Consider the following 7,772-nt stretch of genomic DNA (forward strand, 5'->3'; position numbering starts at 1 on the left):
AAAAAAAAAAAAAAAAAAAAAAAAAGTACATCTGATAATGACAAATCTTAGATAAAGCGTATCTTAGTTTTCTTTCATCTGAGAATTTCTTGATTTTCTCTTCTTTCCTAAACTGTGTTTTTGGTAGACAGAAGGTTTGACATGACAGTCTTTTCCATTCAGAACTTGAAAATTGTTGTGCCACTTCCTTCTGGCCCCCATGGTTTCTGATGAGAATTCCACTGATTTTCAAATTGTTTTTTTCCTACAAGTAAGGTGTTGTTTCTCTCCAACTACTTTCAGAACTTTTTCTTTGCGATTCTGTTTTCTGAATTTGGGCTAGGATGTACCTTGTTTTCCATTTTCTTAGTTATATCCTGTTGGAGACTCATTCAGCTTCTTCAATATGTATGCTTAAATATGTATGCTTCAATATGTATGCTTAAATGTGTATGCTTAAAGTCTTTTGCCACATTTTGGAAGTCTTCAGCCACTATTTCTTTGAATAGTTTTCTAGCCCTGCCAACGTTCTCTCTTTCTGTGACTTTTATGGTGTGAAGATTAGATCTTTCTTCATAGTGTCACAGATCTTTAAGACTCTATTCACTCATTTACTTACTTGTCTAGTGTATTTCCTCTCTGCTATTAAAATTGAGTAATTTCTGTTGTTCTTTCTTCAACTTCAATGATTCTTTTCTCTATTCCCTCCATTTTTTCCACTGAACACATCGGCAGACTCTGTTCTACAACTTCGCTAAATTCACTTATATATAAGAATTATTGGGTAGTTCCTGTAAGATTGTCTATGTACAGAATTACGCTGTCTTTGACTAAGTACAGGATTAACTCTTCCTTTCTTATTCATACAGATTTTTTTTCTTTTTTCTAACCTTATTGTACCAGCTGCAATCTCCAGTATAATGTTGAGCAGAAATGGTAAAAGTGGACATCCTTGTCTTACTCCTATAATTATGAAGAATTATAGTCTAGTATTTTATAATTGAGTATGATTTAAAGTACGCTGTCAGAAGAGGCATTAGGCTGACAGTTGGAGACAAGTAAAGTTAGATAGTACCTACAAAAAGGAATATTAGCCTTGTCTTCTGTTTATATAGATGATAACCCACTGGTTGTTATATAACCCATTCCCCTAGTGATGCTACTAAATTGATGAATTTGTTTTATGTATGTTGTCAAATTTACTGGCATTAAGGTTTTCAAAAATTCCTGTGTTACTCTTTTAATGTGTTAAGGATGTTTGGTAATATGTAATCTTTCATTTATAAAATTGATAATTTGCATATCTTCTTTTAATGATTTGCTTAGTTATAAATCCATGAATTTTACAGATCATTTAAAAAGATATTTTATTATAAACCTTCTCGCTAACATTAAAAAAAAATCCCAACTGAGATAGCTTCCCTGGTGAATTTTATAAAATTTAAGATGGTACATCAATTCTATACAAACTCTTATTATAAAGGAAAGAGAGCTTTTCCAACTCATTTTTATACTAGAATTAGTCTGATAACAAAATCAAACAAAAACATTGTTGAAAAATTAAGAGTAATTTCCTCATGACCATGAATGTAAAAATTTCAACAAAGTATTAGCATATACAGTCCATCAATTTATTAAAAAGATATTAAATCAGCCAGGCACGGTGACTCATGCCTGTAATCCTAGCACTTTGGGAGGCTGAGGCAGGCAGATCACCTGAGGTTGAGAGTTCAAGACAGACCTGACCAACATGGAGAAACCCTGTCTCTACTAAAAATACAAAATTAGCTGGGCGTGGTGGGGCATGCCTGTAATCCCAGCTACTCAGGAGGCTGAGACAACAGAATTGCTTGAACCCGGGAGGTGGAGGTTGTGGTGAGCTGAGATTACCCCGTTGCCCCCCAGCATGGGCAACAAGAGTCAAACTCAAAAATAAAAAAAAGAAAAACAAAACTAAATCATGAACCAGTGAAGATTATGCAAGATAGGTGTAATATTTAAAAAATGATCAATATGATTCATCATATTTAGAGAACAAAGGGAAAAATTGTATAATCCCTCCCTCCCTCCCTTCCTTCCTTCCTTCCCCTCTCTCTCTCTTTGAGTCTCACTTTGTCACCCAGGTTGGAGTGCCATGGCGCAATTTTGGCTTACTGTGACCTTTGCCTCCCGGGTTCAAGCGATTCCCCTGCCTTAGCCTCCCGGGTTGCTAGGATTACAGGCATATGCCACCACGCTCAGCTAATTTTTGTAATTTTAGTAGAGACAGAGTTTTACCATTTTGACCAGGTTGGTCTCAAACCCCTGGGTTCAAGTGATCCGCCTGCCTTGGCCTCCCAAAGTGCTGGGATTACAGGCGTGAGCCACTGTGCATGGCCTGTGTAATATCTTTAAAAGATGTATATAATTTTTTGACAAAATTCAACATCCATGCATGATAAAAACGATCAAACTCAGGATGAAAACTAAATTCCTCCAACTGATAAAAGGAAACCTAAGACACACCCAGAGCTAAAGTCATACTTAATGATAAATTAATTCTGAAAACTTTCTTTATAATTTCAAGAATAACACAAGGATGGTTACTTTTACCATATCTATTCAACATTATATTGGAGGTTCTTGCTGGTACAATAATGTTAGAAAAAGGAAAAAAACGCTTTATGAATAAGAAAGGAACTAGTTTTGGACTTACTCAACATTACATGATTCTGTACATAGAAAATCCTATAGGAACTACCCAATAGTTCTTATCTCTAGTAGAATTAACAAAGTTACAGAGTTCACTGGATGTGTTCAATGGGAAAAAATGGAGGAAATAGAGTAAAGAATCAGTGAAGTTGAAGAAAGAACAACAGAACTTAATTTTGACAACAGAGAGGAAATAGACCGGAAAAATAAGTAAGTGGGTGAATAGAGCCTTAAGAATCTGTGACACTATAAGGAAAGATCTAATCTCTACATCATACAAGTCTCGGAAAGAGAGGAGAACATCGGCATGGCTAGACAACTATTCAAAGAAATAGTGACTGAAGACTTCCAAAATTTGACAAAAGACTAAAGCATACATATTTAGGAAGCTGAATGCATCTCAAACGAGATAAAACTAAGAAAATGGAAAACAAGATACATCGAATCAAATTTCAGAAAACTAAATCACAAAGAAAAAGTTTTGAAAGCAATTGGAGAGAAACAACACCTTGCCTGTAGGAAAAAAAAACAATTTGAAAATCAGTGGAATTCTCATCAGAAACCGTGGGTGCCAGAAGGAAGTGGCACAATAATTTTCAAGTTCTGAATGAAAAGGACTGACCCTCCAAACCTTCTGTCCATCGAAAATACATTTTTAGGAAAGAAGAAAAAAGACATTCTCAGATGAGGGAAAACGGAAAGATCTTTTCTAAACAGAAAAGGATCAATGAACAAGTTAACTCATTTGAAAATCATTTTTTTTTTAATTTGATGACATCAATGCTATCTTTTATTTTTCTTCAGTGCCTAGAATTTTTGTTCCCTCTCTATGAAAACTTTGTTTCCTTGGGTATCATGTTTTACTCCTACTTTTTTCTCAAGATTTTACAGTTTCTCACCATTAGGGCTAGCATATATTATCTCATGTGTGTATGGTATGAAAAGTAGTTTGAGCCTTATTATTGCTCTTTTTCCAAAATTGTTTGAGAAGATAATCCTTAACCTGTTAAGTTAACTTGGCACTTTTTAAAAAAAATCACTTGACCATATTGTTAAATTTACTCTTCTGACTCACTGATCTATTTCTCTGTCTCGTACAAGTAACAGATTATCTCGGTTGCTGTAGCTTTTTTGAAAGTATTTGGTTATGAATATACATTAGTATTTCTTTTTTCTTTTCTTTTCTTTTTTTTGTTGAGACGGAGTCTTGCTCTGTCGCCCAGGCTGGAGTGCAGTGGCCGGATCTCAGCTCACTGCAAGCTCTGCCTCCCGGGTTCCCGCCATTCTCCTGCCTCAGCCTCCCGAGTAGCTGGTACTACAGGCGCCCGCCACCTCGCCCGGCTAGTTTTTTGTATTTTTTTTAGTAGTGACGGGGTTTCACCATGTTAGCCAGGATGGTCTCGATCTCCTGACCTTGTGATCCGCCCGTCTCGGCCTCCCAAAGTGCTGGGATTACAGGCTTGAGCCACCGCGCCCGGCCACATTAGTATTTCTATAAAAGTTTTGGAACTATTTAAATGGTTGATAATTTCTACTAAAAAAGAAGTCGTTGAAATTTACTTTGGATTATATTGTATCTACAGATCTATTTCTGAGAAGCGACATTTTAGTAAAACTTAGTCTTCCCATCCATTAACTTATGTAAGTAATTCTTAGCAATGTGTTGTAGTTTTCAGCATGGAACCCTTGCACATACCTTGTTAAATTTGCTACTTAGGATTTTAAGTATATGCTTATATATTTAATGCCATTCTAAATGATATTTAAATTATACTTTCCAATTTTTCAAGGGTAATGTATAGATATAAACTTTATTTTTACACATGTTCAGATTATATGGCCTTGTTAAACTCACTTATTAATTTTAGTAGCTTTTGTACATTCCTTAGAGGAAGATTCTCTATAGGGATAAACACTTTATGTATACATAAAGGCAGTTTTACCCCTTACATTCTAATCGTTATGACTTTTTTGCTTGGTTGCAGTGACTAGGACCTTGACTACAATGTAGACTGACTCTAGGTGACACAGAACATCTTTGTTGTATTTCTCATCTTAAGGGGAAAACATTTAGTCTTTATTAGATTTGATGCTACCAGCAGGTTTTTCATAGATGATTTTTATCAGGTTAAAGAAGTCCTCTTTTACTCCTAACTTCTTAACAGGTTTGATCAAAATGACTTTGGATATGTCAAATAAATTTTCCGTACTTACTAATATGATTCTATTTTTTCATCCATTATATATTATTATTATATGGTAAATTACATTTATTTGTTTTCAGTGTGAAAATCACCTTACATTTTGGAGGTAAATCCTGCTTGGTCCTGGTATGTTAGAAATTTGAAATACTTATACATTAAATTAAGTAATATTTTATTAAATATTTTTGCTTGTGTGTTCCTGAGAAAAGCTGCTGTGCAATTTTCTTTACTTTTACGTTTCTGTAAGGTCTGATTTTCATACTGAGGTAATGATGCATTCATAAAACTATTAGGGTGTGTACAGGAATAGGCTAACCTATTATGCCTGGGCTGCTCAACTCTGAATATTTCCAAGAAAGGGTAGGCTTCGGAACTGCCCCACAGCCTGATCATGGGAGACGAGCTCTCTAAGTCTTTGCAGTGCTCTGCCTGATAAGAGTGTTTTTCTTTCTTCCTTTTCTTTTTTTTTTTTTTTTTTTTTTTTTTGAGACGGAGTCTCTCTGTGTCGTCCAGGCTGGAGTGCAGTGGCTCGATGTCGGCTCACTGCAAGCTCCGCCTCCCGGGTTCACGCCATTCTCCTGCCTCAGCCTCCCAAGTAGCTGAGACTACAGGCGCCCATCACCTCGCCCGGCTAATTTGTTTGTTTGTTTGTTTGTTTTTATTTTTAAGTAGAGACGGGATTTCACCATGTTTGGCAGAATGGTCTCGATCTCCTGACCTCGTGGTCCACCCATCTCGGCCTCCCGAAGTGCTGGGATTGCAGGCGTGAGCCACCGCGCCTGGCTGGTAAGAGTGTTTTTCTAATGCCTGAGTCCTCAGTCCACACTACACTAGTTTGATCAGATTGGTTAGGCTAACAGCATGATTTATGTGAATGTCTTATTGTGCTCTGGGCAGCTCTAGTTTGAGTAGCTGTGGTTAGTCATGCAGGTGCCCCATGCCAATGGAAGTGACCCTCAATAAAAACCCTTGACTTGAAGCTTACATGAGTGTTTCTCATTGACAACGTGTCACATGTGTTATCACATGTTGTTGCTGGGAGAATAAAGGGTAACCATGAGACTCCACTGGGTGAGGACAACTGGAAGCTCTATCCAGTTTATCCTGGACTTTGTCCCATGTACCTTTTCTTTTGGCCGATTTTAATGTTTCCTTCCACTGTGATAAGCCATAACTGTGAGTATAACAGCTTTTCTGAGTTCCGTGAGTTCTTCTAGTGAATCATGGAGCCCGAGGATGGTCTTGGTAACTCAGTTCACAAGATGGTTCCATATAGGGGAGTCTCAAGGCTGACTCTGACCCACTGAAACATGATGGATGCATGATGGATGTATTCTTTTTTTTTCTTTTTTGTTAAAGGAAAGATAACAGGCCAGGGAATTAAACACTTCTGATGCATGGATGGCTATCACGTCACCCACGGTAAGATCCAGACGCTGCATTGTGATTTGTAATTGGAGGTAAACTTTTACCAAGAAGATTTAGAAATGACATGACCAACTATTTAAGAGTTGGCTCACTGGATCCCTAGCGAAATGTAGACTATTGAAAATATAGGCTACATATACAACTATGTGGCCATTTTTATCTATGATAGCTAAAATTAAAGGTGAGTGTTTCAGCAGATCCTGGACCTGCACCAAGCTTGGATTGTGGCCAGTCCTAGCTATTGCCTCTAGCTTTATTGTTGCTTCCAAGGAAAAACTATTCTGGAACAGCAAGTGTCACCTCTGACCTCTGATTACCAAGATGGTAGTCCAGATTGGGGATAGGGAGCAAACCTAAGAAAGAACTGAAACAAAAGACTACAGTGTAAAGAATTTGTCTCATTTTGTACCTCAATATAATTAACTTTTTGAAGAACCTTTATTAAAATGAATTGTGACATGACTAACTCAGGAGCAGTCTCCTTGATTTTTAATGCTGTAGTATGGAGGAGCATATTTGGTCAATCCTGGAGAATTGTCCATGTGCTAGTAATAAGAATGTGTATTCTGCATTTTTTTGGATAAAATTTTCTGTATATATCTGTAGGGTATATTTGGACTAAAGTCCAATTTATGTCTGATGTTTAATTCTTGATTTTCTGCCTAATGCTGAGAATGAGTTAGAAGTGCCCCAACATTATTTTATTGGAGTCTGTATGTCTTATTAGATCCACTTCTAGTAATATTTCCTTTATGAATCTGGGTATTACAGTGTTGTGTGCAATATATTTAGAATTGTTATATCCTGTTAATGGATTGATTCCTTCATTATATAATGACTTTTTCTGTGGGTGTGTTTGTGTGTTTACTGTTTTTGACTTAAAGTCTGTTTATCTAAGTATTGCTATTCCTGTTGGCTTTTGGTTTCCATTTGCTTGGGACATCTTATTACATGCCTTTACTTTCAGTCTATATATGTCTTTAGAGGTATAGTGCATTTGTTGTAGGCAGCATATATTAGAACTTTTTAAAAAACCTATTCACCTGGACTATATTTTTTAGTGGTGAATTTAATCCATTTAAATTTAAGGGTATTATTGACATGAGGTTTTGTTCCTGTTATAACGCTACTTTTTCCCCATTTTATTTTCTGTATTTTTTGTTTCTTTCCTTTTCTATTGCCGATTGTCCTTTCTGTTTGCTGATAGTCTGTGTGGTAGTACCATTTGCATAGCTTCTTTTCCTCATTTCTGTGTTTGCTTTACCAGTGAGTTTTATATTTCATGTGTTTTCATGATGCTAATTACTGTCCTTTTACTTCCAAGTTTAGAACTCCCTTGCACATTTCTTTTTTTTTTATTATTTAAAAAAATTTTTTTGAGACGGAGTCTCACTTTGTTGCCCAGGCTGGAGTGCAGTGGCGCCATCTCAGCTCATTGCAAGCTCCGCCTCCCGGCTTCATGTCATTCTC

This window comes from Piliocolobus tephrosceles, chromosome 6, assembly GCF_002776525.5.
Source record: "Piliocolobus tephrosceles isolate RC106 chromosome 6, ASM277652v3, whole genome shotgun sequence".
NCBI classification, from domain to species: Eukaryota; Metazoa; Chordata; class Mammalia; order Primates; family Cercopithecidae; genus Piliocolobus; species Piliocolobus tephrosceles.